Here is a 22897-nt window from a genome sequence, read left to right as displayed (position 1 = left end):
CTTGCGTGTCGTAGAAGGCGACTAAAAGGGAGGGAGCAGGGGGCTGGAAATCCTCCCCTCTTATTATTTTTTTTTAATTTTCTAAAAGAAGGAATAGAGAAGGGGGCCAGGTGAGGATATTCCCTTAAAGGCCCAGTTCTCTGTTCTTAACGCTACCTCGCTAACGCGGGAAATGGCGAATAGTTTGAAAGAAAGTATATGAATATGTATATGCATATATGTATGTATATATACAAGTGGATGGGTCTTTCTTCATCTGTTTCCTGGCACTTCCTCGCTAATGCAGGAAACAGCGATCAAGTATAATTCAGACATGACTGCATTCCTACATTCACTGCAGTTACCTACCTTTCATATTCCTCCCTGCATTTCTTCTAGTTCATCTTCTGGCTTGCCATTACTTTTACCTCTACATTCTTCCTTGCACCATGCCTCCACCGGACTCCTGGCCGAAGTATTCTGATGAAACGCTTGATGACCATGGTACGTACCTGCAAAATGTTCAGTTTTTTATAGCAAAATCAATGGATATAATTACAATACATCCAGGCTGTTATATTTGAGTAATAGTCATAAGGAAACATAATGGATGGGATTGTGTCATTTTGTTGTATATGTGGATTGTTTCTAGCGTAGGAATATCAGTAATTGCCATTTTGTCGGAAAAAGTATGTTTTTTTCTTCCAGAAACTTCATATGATTTGACGTTATCAATATTTTTTCTCCCTTTTGCAGGATTGGTTCTGCTTGAGACCTTCAGGAGAGCAGTGTTGATGATGGCACCCACTCTGAGGAAGAAGGTTCAAGTGTTCTCCATGGAACATAAATGTCCATCTCATCAGGACTTCATAAAGGAGGAGTTGGGGGTGCTCCCTATGGTTACACCCCTGGTATCATATGTACATTGTCATGTTTATCCCCACCAGAAATCTCTCGACAACAATAGCATCAGCTGGATGGGCACGAGTGAAGATGAGAGCGGAGCAATTGGTTGCAAGAAGATATTAATCAATTTTCCTCTTTATGTTGACAGATTGAACAGCAACAGCAGCAGCAGCAGTAAGGGGAGGATGAGAGTTTGGCACGAGAATGAAGCAAGAGTGTGGGGTACAGGGGATGCTAATTCTATTTGTGTTTACAGACTGAGAAGCAGCAACAGTGGCAGCAGCGGCAGCAGCGGAGTAGCAGGAAGGGAGTTGGTTTGGGTGGGAGGGGGGTGGAGGAGGGTGGGCGGGGGGTGCGGGAAGGTAGGCAGGGGGATGGGTGGGTGGGGGGGGTGGGGGGCAGGGGGGTGGGGGAGAGGGCAAGGGGGGAGGTTTGGGAGGGGGGTAGGGGAAGAAGGGAGGGGGTAGTAGGAGAGTGGGAGGTGTGAGAGGGAGGGAAATAACCCCCCATGCTCTACCCCCACTGCTGCAGCAACAAGAGTAGCAGCAGCAGCAGGTTTAGGTAGTGAGGGGGTGAAGGTAGTGGTGGTCTGGTATAGCAGGTAAAGGGTAATAATAATCTTTGCTTTCAGTATGAACACTTCCACCACCCTACAGCAGCAGCAGCCACTGGAAGAGAGAGACAGAGTACTTGTCATCTTTGCTTTTAGCTTGACCATCAGCAACAAATCTGCTGAGAACATCAATATCTAATGGTCTTGCTTTACATCTTTCAGATTGTGAAGTGGCTGTGAGAGGGAGGGAGAGAGAGAGGTCCAGGAAACAGGCTGCAGTGATGAGAAGACCCAAGAATACATTTGATGTATACATTTGATGTAAAAATGAAAAGATCAATAAAAAAATGAAAGGGAGATACATATTTCATTGATCCACAGTACAATGAACTTAGAAAAATACTTATGAAAGCACTGATCAGAAAAATGAGTCTTTGATAGATACTTATGAACTAAAGCCAAGTATTGGAGTTATTTATGAAGAAATTTAATACAATGGGACTTAGATGAATTCTTGAGTAATAAATACTTAGGATAAATTCAACATACTTATATTGTGTAAACATTAGCCTCCTACTTGTCTAAATTATATAATTAACTAATTTCTTAGTATAAAAGAGCCACAGTAATGTGTGAGAGCTCAAGTCCCCATTATGTCATCATTTACTGACTTAGTACTTTATTGAAAGTTTATAGCAGGTTCTATCTTACAAATTTACTTAATTACATGCCATTATCTCTGGCAGCTATCAAAGTTATTCTATTTCAACTTGAGTAAACTTTAGTGTGCTCCTTTCCCCACTTATTCTCAGTGATAGGCAATCTCATAGCCTGTAAATTCATAATTATCCCCAGTAATTTAGGTGCCATTAGGCATCTTATGGGATAATTCAATTGTAATTAGCTTCCTTATGTACTTCTAATGCTTCCCTAATAGCATCCATTAGGTAACTTCAACATTCTGCTATGGGATCTCATAAGGTGATTACTCCCTCAGTCTTACTGCAGCTGCCCTTTAATCAAAAATAGCCAGCTCACTTGTAGTTTAAGCTGCTAAGCATGTATGTCATTTGGTGCAAGGGAGTTAATGACAGACAGACAAATATCTTTAAAATTTCTTCATTGGTTTTCCTTTTAGCTGTTTAGGATATAAGTGCTCTACAGCCAATTTCCCTAATTTTTATTATTTTGGAATTCATACAAAAGGTACTTTTAGCAATATGAAGTATTTTTACAGACTTCAGTGCAAACCTTTTTAACAAGATATACAAATTCAATGATCAAAGTTTCTTCAGTGCAACTGCATACAGATTTACATTGCAGAATTTCCTTTTTCATAAAGCACAGTAGAAAGACTCATCTTTACAACCATTCCCTCATCGTTGCATAATGCATCCTGTATAATTTTACAAGTGACAATGTACATCTTAAAAAAAAATATACACAAATAAGGTGTCAAGGAATAACATACACCAATTTCATTTAGATAGCTAATAAGGCGGTTAATTCAAAATGATCTATCAAGGCAAGGGTTACTTGGGGAAAAAAAAATTCATATTGGTTTCATTTACATGTAACTCAGCTTTTTAACACATTCCTTTTCTTTGCCTTGGTACAAGATTAGATAGCAGGAAAAGCTTTATTATTTGGCTCAGGTACGCAAAATCACTGGTTCTACAAAAGGTCCCTCCATGATATTTCACTGGAATAGCTTCAAAAAATGACAAGTGAAAATTTATAAATTGATTAGTATCAGACCAAAGATCTGTGCATCTCGTGTAGTTTAAAGCCATTCATACAGGGTCATCTTTAGCTGCCATCTTCTGTCCCCAGGATCCCCTTGCACAACATGTAGGGAGAGAGGGGGAGGATCACCAAATCAAGAGGTATTGTGGTGACGTGTAGTCATCCTTGTGATGAAAGTAAACAACAAAGAAGTGTACAGCATCTTCAGTGTGGAAGCTGCATCTTGGACATGCAGAACCTTGCAATATTCCTAAAGGAAACATTGGTAGAGTCCAAAACACACAAAATTTAATAATTTTCATATATGAGGAGTTTAGTTTCAGGTGGACATGTGCCTGGCTTGGAAACATTGCCTACTAAGCCATTAATTTGTAAATAATCTGTTTTGTCAATATACTGCATTTCTAGGGTAGGGAGGAGGGTACTTCAAGTACAGTTTATCAAAATGCACAGCGAGTGAGAGCAGAACTGGGTTTGTCAATTAACATTGCAATAAGATCTTTCCTGTTAAATTCTACCATAAAAAATTCTACAAGCAAAGAAGGGAAAAAGTAAATATGGTGGATAAAACTGTCTGGTTACTGTATGCTTTTCCACAGTGAAATATTAGAGCTTCCCAGTCACTTAAAATCTAGATTATAACTTTTACTCAAACTATCATCCTTGTTTCTGGATGGCAGACAATATGAAGCGGTTTTCACAATTCATTTATACAACAATAATGACATTTAATCAGTCTTATGTCTTACAAATAGCTTTTGATGCAAAATAAAACTATCATTATTGCCATCATTCAAAGATGACAACTAAAGCTTTATCCAACATGTTACGAGCTTCCCTGAACAAAAGAAAAATTGCCACTTTCTCTTCCTAACACAAATACGTGTGCTTCTCACCATCATTCTCCCTTTGAATTTACCTCCAAGAATGTAGAGGTAAAACTTGGTATGGTTGGCACAGTTCCAAGTGTGATGCATGGTGAATGAAAATCAATTTTGTCATTTATATCTCTATAAAGATTTGTAAATTAGTTGATAGGTATGTAAAAGAGAGACTTGTGAATGTTAATGTGCTGAGAGGGGCAGCTGGAGGGATGTCTGATCACAATCTTGTGGAGGCAAAGGTGAAGATTTGTAAAGGTTTCCAGAAAAGAAGAGAGAATGTTGGGGAGAAGAGAGTGGTCAGAGTTAGTGAGCTTGGAAAGGAAACATGTGAGGAAGTATCAGGAGAAATTAAGTGTAGAATGGCAAAAGGTGAGAGCAAATGACGTGTGGGGAGTGGGGGAGGAATGGGATGTATTTGGGGAAGCAGTGATGGCTTTCGCAAAAGATGCATGTGGCATGAGAAAGGTGGGAGTTGGGCAAATCAGAAAGGGTAGTGAGTGTTGGGATGAGTGAAGAAGTAAGGTTGTTAGTGAAAGAGAAGAGAGGCGTTTGGACAATTCTTGCAGGGAAGTAGTGCAAATGACGGAGATGTATAAAAGAAATAGGCAGGAGGTCAAGAGAAAGGTGCAAGAGACAAAAAAGAGGGCAAATGAGAGTTGGGGTGAGAGTTAAATTTCATAGAAAATAAAAAGATGTTTTGGAGGGAGGTGAATAACATGCATAAGACGAGAGAACAAATGGGAACATCAGCAAAGGGGGCAAATGAGGAGTTAATAAGTAGTTTTTAAACGAGGAGATGAAGCAAGTATTTTGAAGGTTTGATGAAAGAATGGCTGATATAGGGCGTTTTGGTTGGGGAGGTGTGCAAAGTGGTACAGGAGCTGAAAAAGAGGGCAAATTAAAGATGGAATGAGTGTGTCTGTAAACATCGGGATAATGTTTTGGAAAGATTTAATAATTCATGAAAACAAAGCAAATGGGAACTTCAGTGAAGGGGCCAATAAAGTGGTAACAGTAAATGACAAGAGATCGAGTATCTTGAAGGATTGCTGAATGTTTGATGATAGGGTGGCAGATGTAGGGTGTTTGGGTCAGGGAAGTATGTGAAGTGATCCAGCCATGGAAAAGTGTTTGGTGAAAAAAGAAGAGAAAGTTAAAGCCTTACATGTGATGAAACATAGCAAGGTAGCGGAAGTGATGATACTGCAGATGAATTTCTTACGACAGGACGATTGTTGTAGAATGTTTAGTTAGGATTTCCAATGTACATATGGATCATGGAGAGGTCTCCCAAGGATTGGCAGAATGCATGTATAGTGCCACTGCGTAAAGGTATGGGGGACAAAAATAGAGTTTTCAAAATACAAAGGTACAAGAGGTTTGTTAAGCGTATGTGGTAAGCTGTAAGGAAGAGTGGTGGCATATGGCAAAGGCAGGTACAGAACAGTAGACTGGGGAAGAGCAACATGGTTTCCCAAGTGGTAAAGGATCTATGGATCAAGTGTTTGCATTAAAGACTGAAAAACAAATGTGTGTATGTGGCATTTATGGATATGGATAAAGAATTTGATAAGGTTGACATACTTTGTGGATGGTCTTACAAATACTTGGTCTAGGAGGAAGCAGCAAGAAGCAATGAAAATTTATGATGGGTGTAAGGTACGTGTGTGTGGGTGGGTAGGAAAAAAGGAAAGTGGTTCCACATGAAGGTTTATGTTATGGGTCTGGAGTGTCACTATGACAAGTGGTAGGAAGATAAATACAAAGGTCTTGAACAGAGGGGCAAGTATGCATTCTGTAGGTATTAAGGGCCTGGGAAGAGATTCAGTTTGCTGATGACACAGCAGTAGTGGCAGATTATTAACTGAAACTGCACAAGCTGGTGACCGAGTTGGTATTGTGTGTTAAAGACGGCAGTTGCGAGTAAATGTCAATAATTGCATGGTTATTAGGTTTAGTAGGATAGAGGGACAGGTTTGCTAGGGTGAAAGTACGAATTGAGAAGATTTGAATTGTCTCAGTTACCCCTGTGTGGTGTGCATGTGCATGCATACATGCATGGGTATGTGTGCTCATGCATACGTATGTGTACATGTGCATGGATATGTGCGCATGCATGCATACATGCACACGTATGTGTGCATGCATGCATACATGCACAAGTATGTGCACATGCATACATGCACGCATAAGTGCGCATGCATGCATACATTCACGCATATGTGCGCATGCATCCATACATGCACGCATATGTGCACATGCATGCACGCATATGTGCGCATGGATGCATACATGCACGCATATGTGCGCATGCATGCATACATGCACGCATATGTGCGCATGGATGCATACATGCACGCATATGTGCGCATGCATGCATACATGCACGCATATGTGCGCATGCATGCATACATGCACGCATATCTGCGCATGCATGCATACATGCACGCATGTGTGCGCATGCATGCATAAATGCATGCATGCACGCATATGTGCGCATGCACGCATACATGCATGCATGCTTGTGTGCATGTGCATGAGGGGAGGGGCAAGAAACAAGAACGAACTTCTTATACCAAGAGTTGCAATTACTGCACTATACTTCTACAGTCTATCCCTTGCTACTTTTCAATTAGAAAATATTTTACTACATACAGTGCACTAATACATCCACTACAATCTATGCTACAATACACATGCAGTTTTAATGAAATTAACAAAACATGCACAATATCATATCTAAATTGATAAACCATAGTCGTCAGTCAAGTCAGTCCACCAAACAGCTGTTTGTTTCTGCCGGAGTCATACACACAATACCAAGCAGTGAAAGTATTCAAGATGAGAGATGGTGCATTTCAGCAAAGAAACAGGGATGTTCTCGCCGAGTGAAACAAAGCTCAAGGATAGACAGGAAGAATGGTTTGGAAATGCCATTGCAGTAAATTCAGGGGTTGCATTGCAGTAAATTCAGGGGTTGGTGAGTGGATAAGATCCAAGGCAGTAGCAGCATTACTCCTGAAGTTGTGGAGCCTTTTGAAAGAATAAGAAATTGAATTCTAGAATGATGTGGGTTGATTATTATTGCTCATGCACCTGGCAACATGAGTTTGGAAGTGCATGTTAAAGAAACTGATCAAATGTGAATGAAGAAAAATTGAAGGTGAAGACTGGACATGGCAGCAAATAGAAACGTGGAAATAAAGGGAATCATAGGGTGGGTGAGGGTGTGAAGGTTCTGGGAGTGTGGAATGTATGGAGAGAGAGATCATCTAGGAGGGAAAAAATGGTTGAAAGAATATTAGTTCCAGCAACGTTATATGGATAAGGGTCATGGGGTATAGATAAGGATGTGCAGAGGGTGGTGGATGTGATGGAAATGAAATGCTTCATAAGAACAATATGTGGTGTGAGGTGGTTTGATTAAGCAAGTAATGAAAGGGTAAGAGAACTGTGATAAGAAGTGTGGTTAAGAGAGCTGAAGAGGGTGTGCTAAAATGGTTTGGGTATATGGAGAGAATGAGTGAGGGAAGGTTGACAATGAGGATATATGGGCCAAAGGTGTATAGAACAAAAGAACAGGAAGACCAAGTCAGAAATGGAAGGATGGAGTGAAAAGACTAAGCAATCAAGGCCTGAACATTCAAAAGGGTTAAATGAGTGTACAGGATAGAGTGAACTGGAATCATATGGTATACTAGGGTCAACCTGCTGTCAATGGATTGAACCAGGGCATGATTGAGCAAGTAATGAAAGAGAACAGATAAAAAATGTGGATGAGACAGCATATATGGAGAGAACAAAAGGAAAAGTTGACAACGAGGATATATGGGCCAGAGGTGGATGGAACAAGGAAAATGCAGAGACCAAATTGGAGATGGAAGGATGGAGTGAAAAGATTTTGAGCAATCAAGGACTGAACATTCAAGAGGGTTAAATGTGTGTGCAGGATAGAGTGAACTGGAACTATGCGGTTTACTGGGGTCAACCTGCTGTCAATGGATTGAACTAGGGCATGACTGAGCAAGTAATGAAAGAGTAAGAATAGTGATGATAAAAAGAGTGGTTCAGAGAGATGAAGAGGGGATGCTAAAATGGTTTGGATATATGGAGAGAACAAGAGGAAAGGTTGACGAGGATATATGGGCCAGAGGTGGATGGAACAAAGAGAACGGGGAGACCAAGTTGGAGATGGAAGGATGGAGTGAAAAGATTTTGAGCGATCAGGGCCTGAATATACAAGAAGGTGAAATGCATGCAAGGAATAGAGTGAATCGGAATGATGTGGTATACCAGGGTGGACATGCTGTCAATGGATTGAACCAGGGCATGTGAAGTGTCTCGGTTAAACCATGGAAAGGTCTGTGGGGCCTGGATATGGAAAGAAAGCTGCAGTTTCAGTGCATTATACATGACAGCGAGAGACAGTGTGAACGAATGTGGCCTTTTTGTCTGTTCCTGGAGCTGCCTCACTAGATGGGGGGAAATGGTATTTCATGTGTTGAGGGGTGGCAAAAGGAAATGGATGAAGGTGGCAAGTATGGATATGTACATGTGTATATATGTATATGTCTGTATGTACACACATGTATATGTTGAAATGTATATGTATATATGTGTGGGTGGGTTGGGCCATTCCTCGTCTGTTTGCTTGTACTACCTCGCTAATGCGAAGAGACAGTGGTTAAGTATAATAAATACATATATATTTTCAGAAGTATCTAATCTCATGCCTTGAAAGCCATTTTCTATCGAATGCATTTTGTTCGACACTCAAATCTTGCAATTAATATTGGTCTCCCTTAAAACAATTTTCAATATATATTAACCAATTACCACAAATCATTTGTTATATCCATAGCAGTACCAACAATGCTATTGAAGAAAATTTCTTTTTCCAAATTGCTGGTGTGCTACACAGTGTACCTGAAAGTCAATGCTAAATATTAATTTCTACAACTGAGCAACAGAAAGTTAAATCAACTATTCAACAAAGTTCAAGAATGTTTTCTTCCATAATTCAATTTTCAACTTAAATCTTTAATATATAGACAAGATCATTTTTATGTGCAAGAAAATGCTCTCTAAGCTCTGTTAAGTATGTTTTAACATAAGCCCTGCTGGACCATATCTATGATAGTCTTCATTGCATTTACAACTATTTAAGAATCATCTTTCGATGAACTTCCATGCAAGTAAAAATTTTATTCTTGCTGGATTCATTTTATAGATTTATCACTAAATCCTCAAGTATTTGGAAGACTGGTAAACTAAACTAAACTTACGGTTATACAAAAGCATACTTCTATTATCAACTAAGTTCTCTCGAGTCTATGATGACCATGTAAAGTATCTTCAAACATAAGCAACACTGGACCATATCTATGAAAGTCTCTCGATCGCATTTACAACTATGATTCAAAAATTATCTTTTAATGAACTTTTATGCAAGTAAAAATGTTATTCCTCATTCAAAAATTATCTTTTAATGAACTTATTTTCTATTTTTATATATTTTGCTTTGTCGCTGTCTCCCGCGTTTGCGAGGTAGCGCAAGGAAACAGACGAAAGAAATGGCCCAACCCACCCCCATACACTTGTATATACATACACATCCACACATGCAAATATACATACCTATACATCTCAATGTACACATATATATACACACACAGACATACATATATACCCATGCACACAATTCACACTGTCTGCCTTTATTCATTCCCATCGCCACCTCGCCACACGTGGAATACCATCCCCCTCCCCCCTCATGTGTGCGAGGTAGTGCTAGGAAAAGACAACAAAGGCCCCATTCGTTCACACTCATTCTCTAGCTGTCATGCAATAATGCCTGAAACCACAGCTCCCTTTCCACATCCAGGCCCCACACAACTTTCCATGGTTTACCCCAGTCGCTTCACATGCTCTGATTCAATCCACTGACAGCACGTCAACCCCGGTATACCACATCGATCCAATTCACTCTATTCCTTGCCTGCCTTTCACCCTCCTGCATGTTCAGGCCCCAATCACTCAAAATCTTTTTCACTCCATCTTTCCACCTCCAATTTGGTCTCCCACTTCTCCTCGTTCCCTCCACCTCCGACACATATTACCTCTTGGTCAACCTTTCCTCACTCATTCTCTCCATGTGCCCAAACCATTTCAAAACACCCTCTTCTGCTCTCTCAACCACGCTCTTTTTATTTCCACACATCTCTCTTACCCTTACATTACTTACTCGATCAAACCACCTCACACCACACATTGTCCTCAAACATCTCATTTCCAGCACATCCACCCTCCTGCACACAACTCTATCCATAGCCCACGCCTCGCAACCATACAACATTGTTGGAACCACTATTCCTTCAAACATACCCATTTTTGCTTTCCAAGATAATGTTCTCGACTTCCACACATTCTTCAAGGCTTCCAGGATTTTCGCCCCCCTCCCCCACCCTATGATTCACTTACACTTCCATGGTTCCATCCGCTGCCAGATCCACTCCCAGATATCTAAAACACTTTCCTTCCTCCAGTTTTTCTCCACTCAAACTTACCTCCCAATTGATTTGACCCTCAACCCTACTGTACCTAATAACCTTGCTCTTATTCACACTTACTCAACTTTCTTCTTTCACACACTTTACCAAACTCAGTCACCAGCTTCTGCAGTTTTTCACATGAATCAGCCACCAGCACTGTATCATCAGCTAACAACAACTGACTCGCTTCCCAAGCTCTCTCATCCACAACAGACTACATACTTGCCCCTCTTTCCAAAACTCTTGCATTCACCTCCCTAACAACCCCATCCATAAACAAATTAAACAACCATGGAGACATCATACACCCCTGCCGCAAACCTACATTCACTGAGAACCAATCACTTTCCTCTCTTCCTACACGTACACATGCCTTACATCCTCGATAAAAACTTTTCGCTGCTTCTAACAACTTGCCTCCCACACCATATATTCTTAATACCTTCCACAGAGTATCTCTATCAACTCTATCATATGCCTTCTCCACATCCATAAATACTACATACAAATCCATTTGCTTTTCTAAGTATTTCTCACATACATTCTTCAAAGCAAACACCTGATCCACACATCCTCTACCACTTCTGAAACCACACTGCTCTTCCCCAATCTGATGCTCTGTACATGCCTTCACCCTCTCAATCAATACCCTCCCACATAATTTACCAGGAATACTCAACAAACTTATACCTCTGTAATTTGAGCACTCACTCTTATCCCCTTTGCCTTTGTACAATGGCACTATGCACGCATTCCGCCAATCCTCAGGCACCTCACCATGGGTCATACATACATTTAATAACCTTACCAACCAGTCAACAATACAGTCACCCCCTTTTTTCATAGATTCCACTGCAATACCATCCAAACCTGCTGCCTTGCCGGCTTTCATCTTCTGCAAAGCTTTTACTACCTCTTCTCTGTTTACCAAATCATTTTCCCTAACCCTCTCACTTTGCACACCACCTCGACCAAAACACCCTATATCTGCCACTCTATCATCAAACATTCAACAAACCTTCAAAATACTCACTCCATCTCCTTCTCACATCACCACTACTTGTTATCACCTCCCCATTAGCGTCCTTCACTGAAGTTCCCATTTGCTCCCTTGTCTTACGCACTTTATTTACCTTTTTCCAGAACATCTTTTTTATTCTCCCTAAAATTTAATGATACTCTCTCACCCTAACTCTCATTTGCCCTCTTTTTCACCACTTGCACCTTTCTCTTGACCTCCTGTCTCTTTCTTTTATACATCTCCCACTCAACTGCATTTTTTCCCTGCAAAAATCGTCCAAATGCCTCTCTCTTCTCTTTCACTAATAATCTTACTTCTTCATCCCACCACTCACTACCATTTGTAATCAACCCACCTCCCATGCTTCTATGCAAGTAAAAATGTTATTCCTCCTAAACTCAATCTGTAAGAATGACTCATCACTAAATCCTAAAGTATTTGGAAGCCTGGTAAATAAACTAAACTGGCACTTATATACAAACATACTTCTATTATCAACTAAGTTCTGTCGAGTCGGCAGTGGTCACGTGTGTTTCTTGCTGCTGCTGCTGCTCCATATCATGCACTAAGGCCATTCCACATTCGTACAGAAGACACCTGGAAAATAAGTCAACAATGAAAAGAGCTTAATAAAACTAAGTGCAAGGAGCACTGCTACTGCTATCAAGTTATAACTCACATATAATAATGCACCTATCATTTGTTGCCATATATATGTACCCACCCAGTGCTGTAATTCTTACATTAACATGTACACCAACATGAGCTTGCTACATCATCATCTCTTACCTAATCGCCAAATATTTTCATAGTTTCAGATGCTAAAGCTACCAAAACTAAGTTCTCACAAATATAATCAAAATCAGAAAACACAGCCTCAGCAGTACATACACAAAAACAAAATCAAGAGTTTATACATATCTAATTGCACAGATTGTGATTTTCCAAATCTTCAAGCCTCACCTCCATGTGGACTGCAAGCACTATGTCCATAAACATATAATCTCTCCTTGTCACACACAACACTAAACACTTGGCTCACACACCTCATTCTTTGCAACTCTATTTTCCTGCAGTAAGCACTATGAGTTAGCCCTGCCTTTTAGCACAATGGTAGAATCAATAGATATTAGAAATAGTTATGAACATTATGTAGTAGTAGGAGATACGAGCATTAGCTGGAAGCATTAGACAGAAGCAGTATACCACATCGTTCCAATTCACTCTATTCCTTGCACGCCTTTCACCCTCCTGCATGTTGAGGCCCCAATCACTCAAAATCTTTTTCACTCCATCTTTCCACCTAAAATTTGGTCTCCCACTTCTCCTCGTTCCCTCCACCTCTGACACATATATCCTCTTTGTCAATCTTTCCTCACTCATTCTCTCCATGTGACCAAACCATTTCAAAACACCCTCTTCTGCTCTCTCAACCACGCTCTTTTTATTTCCACACATCTCTCTTACCCTTACATTACTTACTCAATCAAACCACCTCACACCACATATTGTCCTCAAACATCTCATTTCCAGCACATCCACCCCCCTGCGCACAACTCTATCCATAGCCCACGCCTCGCAACCATACAACATTGTTGGAACCACGATTCCTTCAAACATACCCATTTTTGCTTTCCGAGAAAATGTTCTCGACTTCCAAACATTCTTCAAGGCTCCCAGAATTTTCGCCCCCTCCCCCACCCTATGATTCACTTCCGCTTCCATGGTTCCATCCGCTGCCAGATCCACTCCCACATATCTAAAACACTTCACTTCCTCCAGTTTTTCTCCATTCAAACTTACCTCCCAATTGACTTGACCCTCAACCCTACTGTACCTAATAACCTTGCTCTTATTCACATTTACTCTTAACTTTCTTCTTTCACACACTTTACCAAACTCAGTCACCAGCTTCTGCAGTTTCTCACATGAATCAGCCACCAGTGCTGTATCATCAGCGAACAACAACTGACTCACTTCCCAAGCTCTCTCATTCACAACAGACTGCATACTTGCCCCTCTTTCCAAAACTCTTGCATTCACCTCCCTAACAACCCCATCCATAAACAAATTAAACAACCATGGAGACATCACACACCCCTGCCGCATACCTACATTCACTGAGAACCAATCACTTTCCTCTCTTCCTACACGTACACATGCCTTACATCCTCGATAAAAACTTTTCACTGCTTCTAACAACTTGCCTCCCACACCATATATTCTTAATACCTTCCACAGAGCATCTCTATCAACTCTATCATATGCCTTCTCCAGATCCATAAATTTCTTTTTCTTTCATACTATTCGCCATTTCCCGCGTTAGCGAGGTAGCGTTAAGAACAGAGGACCGGACCTTTGAGGGAATATCCTCAACGGCCCCCTTCCCTGTTCCTTCTTTTGGAAAATTAAAAAAAAAAATGAGTGGAGGATTTCCAGCCCCCCGCTCCCTAATCACTAACAGAGACCTAAAAATCTGGTCTAATTACAAGGGATAGCATTGCATAGACCCCATGTTGCTGCCAAGAGTTGTCCAGGGGTGTCTAGCTAGGGCCTGCAAGTCTTCTATGAGCTTATCTGAAATGCAGGTGATGTGGGATGTATAAACTCCTCAAAAGAGCTTAGAAACCATTTTTGCTCCTTCAAATGTAGGCAGGAAAATGAAGATTATGGCACACTATGTGCTTAGTCCACCATACACTATACAGGATTAGTACCTAGAAGGGTAAAAATGCAATAGTAATGTAATACATACAATAGATCATATTCTGGTGAAGATATGTAGTTGTATAAATTTAGTAATGAGAAGAATGAGACCACATGTGAGAGGAAATCTCTATTAGGAGAAATTATTCAACAAATGATGTAATCAAAATTGTCGGGGAAATGACTCGGTGCACTGGCAATGTTTTGCATGTAAGGTGTCAGTTGATGAATCAGTTCAGTACATAAAAAAAAGGCTAATATCATATCAAAAGTTCATGTTTCACTTTCATATCCTGGACATGGGTTAACAATGTGCATAAGTGAAATGAGAGGTTGTTTGTACCTGATCCAACCATAAAATGATGAAAGGAATTAATGAAATACTTAGTCAAAAACACTATCAGTTCCCTAATATCTACTACATACAAATCCATTTGTTTTTCTAAGTATTTCTCACATACATTCTTCAGAGCAAACACCTGATCCACACATCCTCTACCACTTCTGAAACCACACTGCTCTTCCCCAATCTGATGCTCTGTACATGCCTTCGCCCTCTCAATCAATACCCTCCCATATAATTTACCAGGAATACTCAACAAACTTATACCTCTGTAATTTGAGCACTCGCTCTTATCCCCTTTGCCTTTGTACAATGGCACTATGCAAGCATTCCACCAATCCTCAGGCATCTCACCATGAATCATACATACATTAAATAACCTTACCAACCAGTCAACAATACAGTCACCCCCTTTTTTCATAGATTCCACTGCAATACCATCCAAACCTGCTGCCTTGCCGGCTTTCATCTTCTGCAAAGCTTTTACTACCTCTTCTCTATTTACCAAATCATTTTCCCTAACCCTCTCACTTTGCACACCAACTCGACCAAAACACCCTATATCTGCTACTCTATCATCAAACACATTCAACAAACCTTCAAAATACTCACTTTATCTCCTCACATCACCACTACTTGTTATCACCTCCCCATTAGCCCCCTTCACTGAAGTTCCCATTTGCTCCCTTGTCTTACGCACTTTATTTACCTCCTTCCAAAACATCTTTTTATTCTCCCTGAAATTTAATGATACTCTCTCACCCCAACTCTCATTTGCCCTCTTTTTCACCTCTTGCACCTTTCTCTTGATCTCCTGCCTCTCTTTTATGCCTCTCCCACTCATCTGCATTTTTTCCCTGCAAAAAAATAAGCAGTAGGTTGGAAAATTAAGCAGGAATATTAAGTAAACACATTAAGCAATAGTAGTTGGTAGGAACACTAAGCAGGAGCCTCTGAAACACTGAACCAGAGTTCCCTCTGCCAATGGCCTGTTAAGACTGAGGCAGCAAATGGTAAGAAGTAGCACTGGATTCACCGGTTATGAAAAGAACTATGGATGGTGGTACCTAGCACTGTTTATACTGAAGAGTAAATGGTCCAACAATGTCAAGTTCTTTTAAGTATATATTTTCATTAAGTTCCTTTATATATATATCTATGATAAAGCTATCTATAATCTAATTTGATATACAATAATAAAGAAAAACACACACTATCCCTTTAAAGCCATTACTCTGATGTGGTTCGGGCTTGTAGAAAAAGCTAAAGGAGTTTACAAGGAAAGTATAATTAAGGGGGTTGGTGTGAGGATCATCATCAGTGACCTGAAGAAATAGATTAGAGGAGTACTGGAGGGAAAAAATGAGGCAAGAATGTGTGGAATGGTATCTGTGGGAAGCATGTAAAGAAAAAACGAGTGGAAACTTTAGCCATCACCATTCCCTTGTAGAGTTTTGAGGGGAATGGTAGTCAGAGAGACATATCTATAGGAACATGAATCTGGAAATTTATCTACCAGAAGCAAAATTTCATAAAAGTATGATGTGTAATCCAATCTTTGCTGACTACATGACAACCTCAATTAATGCCAACATCCTAAAATTTCAAAAAAGTTATAAGTGAGAAATACCATGAGATTGACAAAAATGGCAAGAGTAAATGAAGCTAGGGGAGTGATAGAATTGGGAGGTATTTAAGGGAGCAGTGTTGGCATGTGCAAGTACAAGGTGGGAGATGGGTAGGTGAGAAAGGGTAAAAAGTGGCGAGATGAAGTTACAAGTGAAAGCAAAAAGGGAGGTTTATGGGAAACACTTACAAGGAAAAAAGTACAAACGATTGAGAGATGTATCAGAGAAAGAGGTCGAAAGGAAGGTGAAAAGGCTGCAGATAAATGAGGGCTGAGGTGAGCACCTATCAGGAAACTTCAGGGTGAATGAGAGTTTTTGGAAGCTCAAATGGTACGAGGAAAACAAGAAAACAAACAAGAACTTCAGTGAAAGGGGAAAATGAAGCTGTGACAGGTAGCAATGAGATGAGATGGAATGAGTATTTTGAAAGATTGGTTAAATGTGGTTGATGAAAGGGTGGCTTATGTAAGGAGTTCAGGTCAAGGAAGTATGCAGTACGTCATTGTCATGGAAAGGAGTTTGGTGAAACTAGTATGCAAGTCTTGCACAAGATGAAATGTGGCATATCATCTGGAGACGATGGCATTCCATTTGAATTTCATATAGGGTTGACTGCTGTAATTTGGTTCATTAGGATTTTCAATGTATGGATGGATCAAGAGGAAGACCTGAGGGTTAGTGGAATGCTTGTATAATGCCACTGTACATCAAGGAGACAATGTTGAGTTTTCCAAATTCAGAGGTACAAGATGTTTGTCAATTGTACCTGGCAGTTTGTTTGTAAGTGGTGACAGAGAGGGTGAAGGCAAGTACAGAGCAGCAGAGGAAGGATGAACAAAATGATTTCATAAGAGGCAGAGAATGAATGAATCTGGTGTTTGCTTTAAAGGATGTGTGTGAAAGAAACAATCGGAGAAACGAGAATTTGTATATAGCATTTACGGATCTAGGGAAGAATATGATGGGGCTAATAGAGATGCCTTGCATAAGTTCTTACAAACTAGTCCAAGAGGAAAGTTGCTGTAAGCAGTGAAAAGTTCTAATGAAGGTTGTAAGGCTCATGCAAGAGTAGGGAGAGATGAAAGAATTGTTCCAGTTGAAGGATTGTTTATGACAGGGGTCGATAATGTTATGTCATGTTATCATGGCTGTAAAATTCACCTATGGATGAAGTAGTGAGGGAGGTAAATGCAAGGGTCTTTGAGAGAGGGGCATGTATGCAGTCTGTAGCAAGCGAGGACCTGGGAAGCAAGTCATATGTTTGGTGATGACAAAGCACTGGGAGCAGATTGCAATTTGAAACTGCGCTTGTTGTTGAAAGAGTTCAGAAGTGTTTATTAAAAGAGAAAGAGTAAATGTGAATAAAAGTAAGGTTATTAGGTTTAGCTAGGTTAGGGACAGATTGTTGAGGTGTGAATCTGAATGGAGAAAATTTGGAGGAGTGAAGTATTTCAGATACCTCAGAGTGGACATGGTAACAAATGGAACCATGGAAACAAAGAAAAAACTAATTTGGATCACAGGATGTGTGTAGGAATTGTAGGGGGCATGGAAAAGGGAATGACCAAACAAGATGGAAAAATGGGATGAGAAAGAGTATGGGTAGTCAAGGTCTGAACATAAAGGAGGATGAAAGACGTGCATTAAACAATGAATTGGAATATGGAATACAGGGGTAGAAGTGCAGTTAAGTGACTGAATCAGAATGTGAAGCAGCTGGAGGAAACCTTGAAAAGGTCTGTGGGGCCTGGCTTTGGATAGGGGGCTGCAGTTTTGGTGCATTTCATACAAAAGCTAAAGAATATACATGTATGCAAGTGAATGCGGCCTCTCTTAGTTTGTTCCCAATGCTGACTCACTAACACGAGATACAGCAAACAGAAAATAATAAGCAAGTTTTTCCTTGTTGTAGTGCCTAAATTTGCCAAATAACACATACTGGCCACTTAAAAGGAACCGTTATGTAAACAAGATATCACACGAATCTACCAATTTTCAGAATTAACAAATGCTCTAGTAGATAAAATCAATTTTGTTAATTCAGAAACTTCCACTACTCGTATATGCTTTCATGATTATCCTAATACAACTATGCCTATCAGATCTTTAAATCCTACTTGGTGCTGACCAGAAATATATAAAACCATTCCTCTCCAAGGTATAAGTAATTATTAGGTAAATATGTGGTGGTATGGTATAATAACGTACTTGAGAGCAGCCATTCCTATCAATTATATTCAACAGCAGGGACTTCTATTTTCTTGAATGATGCCTTCTCACTACATCATACAACAGGACTGTAAAAAATAAATGAGAGGTTGACAGATGATACATGTGGTTTTGGCATATTTCATGCAACAGATAAAGATTGGATGAGAATAAACGCAACCTTACTTCATATGTTCCTGGTGCTATTTCGCTAACATGCAAAATGGTAAATATAAAAAGAAACCGATTTTCTTGTAGTGCCCGAGTTTATCTAATAACCCAGATATTGACCATTCTAAAGGAATGGTCATAGACACAAGAGATATCTCAGGTGAATCTTACCCAATTTCAGATGTACAACAAATGCTCTAGTACATAACTCCTACTGTCAACTCAGTTAACATGAAAACTGCAAACTTCTACGTTTTCAACTATGCCTATCTTTAAATATCATTGTGCTGACTAGAATGATGAGAACAATCCCTCTCCAAGGTATAGGTAATTATTTGGTAAATATATGGTGGTATGGTATAATAACTTACTCAAGAGCAGCCATTCCTGTCAATTACATACTACAGCAGGGACTTCAGTTTTCTTGAACGATGCCTTCTCACTACATCATACAATAGGACTGTAAAAAATAATAAATGACAGGTTGACAGAGGATACACGTGTCAATTCAGAAACTTCCATTACTAGTATATGCTTTCATGATTATCATAATACAACTATGCCTATCAGATCTTTAAATCCTACTTGGTGCTGACCAGAAAGATATAAAACCATCCCTCTCCAAGGTATAGGTAATCATTTGGTAAATAAATGACAATATGGTATAGTAGTACTTACTTAACAGCAGCCATTCCTGTCAGTTATATACAACTGACTTGTGACCTTGAATGTTGACATCACATCATACAACAGGCCTGGAAAAAATAAAAATTCAGAAACAGATATTGCTGAAGAAAGGAAAAAACAAAACAATGCAAGTGTGTGTGTGTGGTGTGTGTGTGTGTGTGTGTGTGTGTGTGGTGGGGAAGATGCAAAGAACTGCAGCTGCTTACGCAAAGAGTTGCAATAATTGTAGTCTACTACGATATTTTTATCCCTTGCTACTTCCTCAAACTAATCATCATATATGTTACTATCCACTACAACATATGCTAAAATATGCATGCAATATTAGTAAAGCTAACAGTAACATATTCATAATACCATTTCTAAACCAATAAAACATAGCTGTCAAGTCATGTCAGTCACTCTGTCAAACTGGGTCATGTCAAAAAATCACCAGACACGAAACATCCTCAGCACGTTATCAGGAACACTCGGAGAGGATATCTTCTAATGATCTCGATGATGGTTTGGAAGACCAAGTGGATGACCCTTGCGACTGCATTTGTCCTCCTGCTCCTGCAAAATGAAAGTGAATAGTCTCGTATTAAAAACCAACGTCATCTGTTAAATGCAGATATTCTCAACATTGCCAACGTAAGCAGTTTCTCCTTTAAAATCAATTATAATTCTCAATATATTTATCAACTAGTTACCACAAAACCAAAAATACTGACATACCCATGAGTACAAAAGAAAATTGGGTACACTTCCTAAACTGTACATAGGATAAGCAGATTAATTAACATGTTCTCTCTTGTGCATATGCTAGAAATTACATCTTCCGCAGCTCTGTATGCCAAACCACAAGCAACCTACTTAACTGTACAATAAATTAACTGCATATTTCCTTTAAAAGAAATATGGGTGATAAATGAAACGTCTCATCCATACATCATTGGAATTACGTAACTTTACCATTTTTACCCTCCAAGATAGTGAAATCTTATCCCATACATTCCTCGATGCTCCATTACCATTAAGACAACCATTTTTACCCTCCAAGATAGTGAAATCTCATCCCATACATTCCTCGATGCTCCATTACCATTAACCAGAACCCCTTTCTGGCTCCTGTAGCTTCAGAGCTGCACTATTTCCAGTAGCACGGAAATAATGGGTCTCCTTTGGAGTAACAAGTTCATCACTGAGAATGAAATTCTTTTGTCAACAGACAATTTAGTTTTGCCTAATGTCACTTGACAATCACAGTCAGGACATAACTGATGGTTTAACAGCAAACTACACAATTATGAGAGATTAAATTCTTAAACCATTACCACAGGAGAAAGTAGCTTAATATTGAAAACTAGAAGTCATGAAGAACTTTAAGAGGTAAATTACCTAATTTACTCGCTGTATATGCCTCAATCCATCTACATGGGTTTCAATGGGCACCTGAATAAAGTCCACCAATCAATCAATTCGCAAGAACAGGACCAATGTTGTTTATATCAACCGACGCCATGTTGGATCTGATTTCCGCGATTGGTAAATAATTATGTAAAATAATCAATGTTAATGACAAAAGATTTACGAGGCTTAAAACGATCCTAAGGGGCAGATAAATGTAAATTATTAAAATACTAAACTATTTGCTGACCAAGGTCAGAAGACGTTTGGATAAATTTATACCAAATGTACATCACATCCAATCACCCTCCATTTTCCCTGGCAAACATATCCCTTAATGCTTTATTTAATGGCTGTACAACATTCTATGAATCATAACTTGCAGCAAGTAATTCTGTAAAAACTACACAATTATGGAATAAATGAAACATTCAAGCTGTTGGTCAAAGCTAACCTACACATTTAACTGTCAAAATAATGTTAAAGACCTCAGACCAACTTCCAATGCGCCACTATGTACCAAGACGAAATAACGTCACAATTCGCCATTAAGGACATTATTAATAGGTTTTCAAATCTGCCATAGTTTAATATATATATGAAACCGTCGATTAATGGCGTCAAATTTCAATTCCTCCCTATATCACGTAGGGAAATAATGCATATCATGAAACCCAAGAGAACTGGACAACTTACCCTCACGGAGCCGATGGTCAAAGAGGTTGCAAATGGTAAGGACTCGTTCTCGAAACCTCGGTATGGTGTGGATTCGAAGCGTCTTCGAACACAAACCTTCGAACGAATATTGAGTTTTTACCATGTCTTTCTCATTATTTCCAGAACAAACTCAATAAAATCTCCTCGAATATTAAGACAGAGAATATATATATAAATGTAATAAGCTCATCCGTCAGATAATGATAAAATAAACCGAGATATTTCTTGAGTTCATTCACGGTTCAAAGCCGAGTTGAGCGGGGTGAAGCAATCCGAGTCGTTTTAATAGGTCATAATGAGCGGTTCGGTTGTTTCATCTTTAACATGATATTTGCAACAGATATAAATAAAGATACTCAAATTTTGGTTTGGACAACCGTGAAGCTACAATTTTTGACTTACTTTTACATACACAAGCAGTCATTTTACCCGAATAAACATATTATAACGCAATCTTAACATTAATTGAAAATTAAACAGCCACTTCAACAACTAGAATATGACATTGTCCAGTCTAAAGTAACAGGCGCGACATTCCTTTCATCTAGAGACATTTGCGAGTTCATGAACATTCTCGTTAGGGAAGCCATGTTAGGTTTAGGTCATCTAGATGTCATCTAAGATATAGATTTACGTTGCTTACGAAGCCATGTGAGCGAACTACAGTAACAAATACTAACGGAGAGGTGCCCCATATTAATTCCTCGCTTATTATCTCCTATCTGCTTTAAGATACGTTGAAATCGGCTTCCATGTGTATTCAATGGACACATAAGTTATCGGTATTCTAATATCAGAGAAGAATGAAGATATCTCACAAAGTAAACATTTTCACTTAATTTCCCTCTGATTGGTCTCATATTTCTCCTTTCTCGTTATTTCTCCTGCAGTTATTGGTGTTCATCTGAACAAAATGCTACTGTTCTGTCTTTTCTGTATCAAAAACAAACTAATTCTATCTATATACAATATAACATTTATGTCTCTCACTCTGCCTCTTCTATCTATCTGCATTATTTATTTATTTATTTTGCTTTGTCGCTGTCTCCCACGTTTGCGAGGTAGCGCAAGGAAACAGACGAAAGAAATGGCCCAACCCACCCCCATACACATGTATATACCTACACGTCCACACACGCAAATATACATACCCATACATCTCAATGTACACATATATATACGCACACAGACCCCTACATATATACACATGCACACAATTTCCTGGCAAATTATATGGGAGGGTATTGATTGAGAGGGTGAAGGCATGTACAGAGCATCAGATTGGGGAAGAGCAGTGTGGTTTCAGAAGTGGTAGAGGATGTGTGGATCAGGTGTTTGCTTTGAAGAATGTATGTGAGAAATACTTAGAAAAGCAAATGGATTTGTATGTAGCATTTATGGATCTGGA

General features: G+C 39.4%; 1 protein-coding gene and 1 long non-coding RNA gene across 20 annotated transcripts in view; one reads left to right on the top strand and one right to left on the bottom strand.

The window, feature by feature from the left end:
• Window positions 1–22897, bottom strand: part of LOC139761103 (solute carrier family 22 member 7-like) — a 124565-nt gene that overhangs the window by 33075 nt on the left and 68593 nt on the right. For 5 of the 19 annotated variants that reach the window (XM_071684990.1, XM_071684992.1, XM_071684999.1 and 2 more), the window contains exons 12-16: window positions 19375–19938; window positions 19068–19156; window positions 18526–18614; window positions 12127–12237; window positions 349–491 (exon numbers count right to left, since the gene is read on the bottom strand). The gene's annotated coding sequence lies outside the window, so the exon portion shown is untranslated. Of the gene's footprint in view, window positions 1–348; window positions 492–8904; window positions 8995–12126; window positions 12238–18525; window positions 18615–19067; window positions 19157–19374; window positions 19939–20100; window positions 20116–20763; window positions 20905–21468; window positions 21565–22897 lie in introns of those variants that run through there. The other 14 variants (XR_011715454.1, XM_071684995.1, XM_071685003.1 and 11 more) reach the window with 14 other exon arrangements.
• Window positions 345–1795, top strand: LOC139761107 (uncharacterized). The gene is made up of 2 exons (XR_011715455.1): window positions 345–483; window positions 736–1795. It is a non-coding gene; the product is annotated as an uncharacterized lncRNA (long non-coding RNA).

The sequence above is a fragment of the Panulirus ornatus genome, chromosome 39, assembly GCF_036320965.1.
Source record: "Panulirus ornatus isolate Po-2019 chromosome 39, ASM3632096v1, whole genome shotgun sequence".
NCBI classification, from domain to species: domain Eukaryota; kingdom Metazoa; phylum Arthropoda; class Malacostraca; order Decapoda; family Palinuridae; genus Panulirus; species Panulirus ornatus.
Note: the sequence above shows the minus strand (reverse complement) of the source record. Positions and strands in the feature narration are given on the sequence as shown.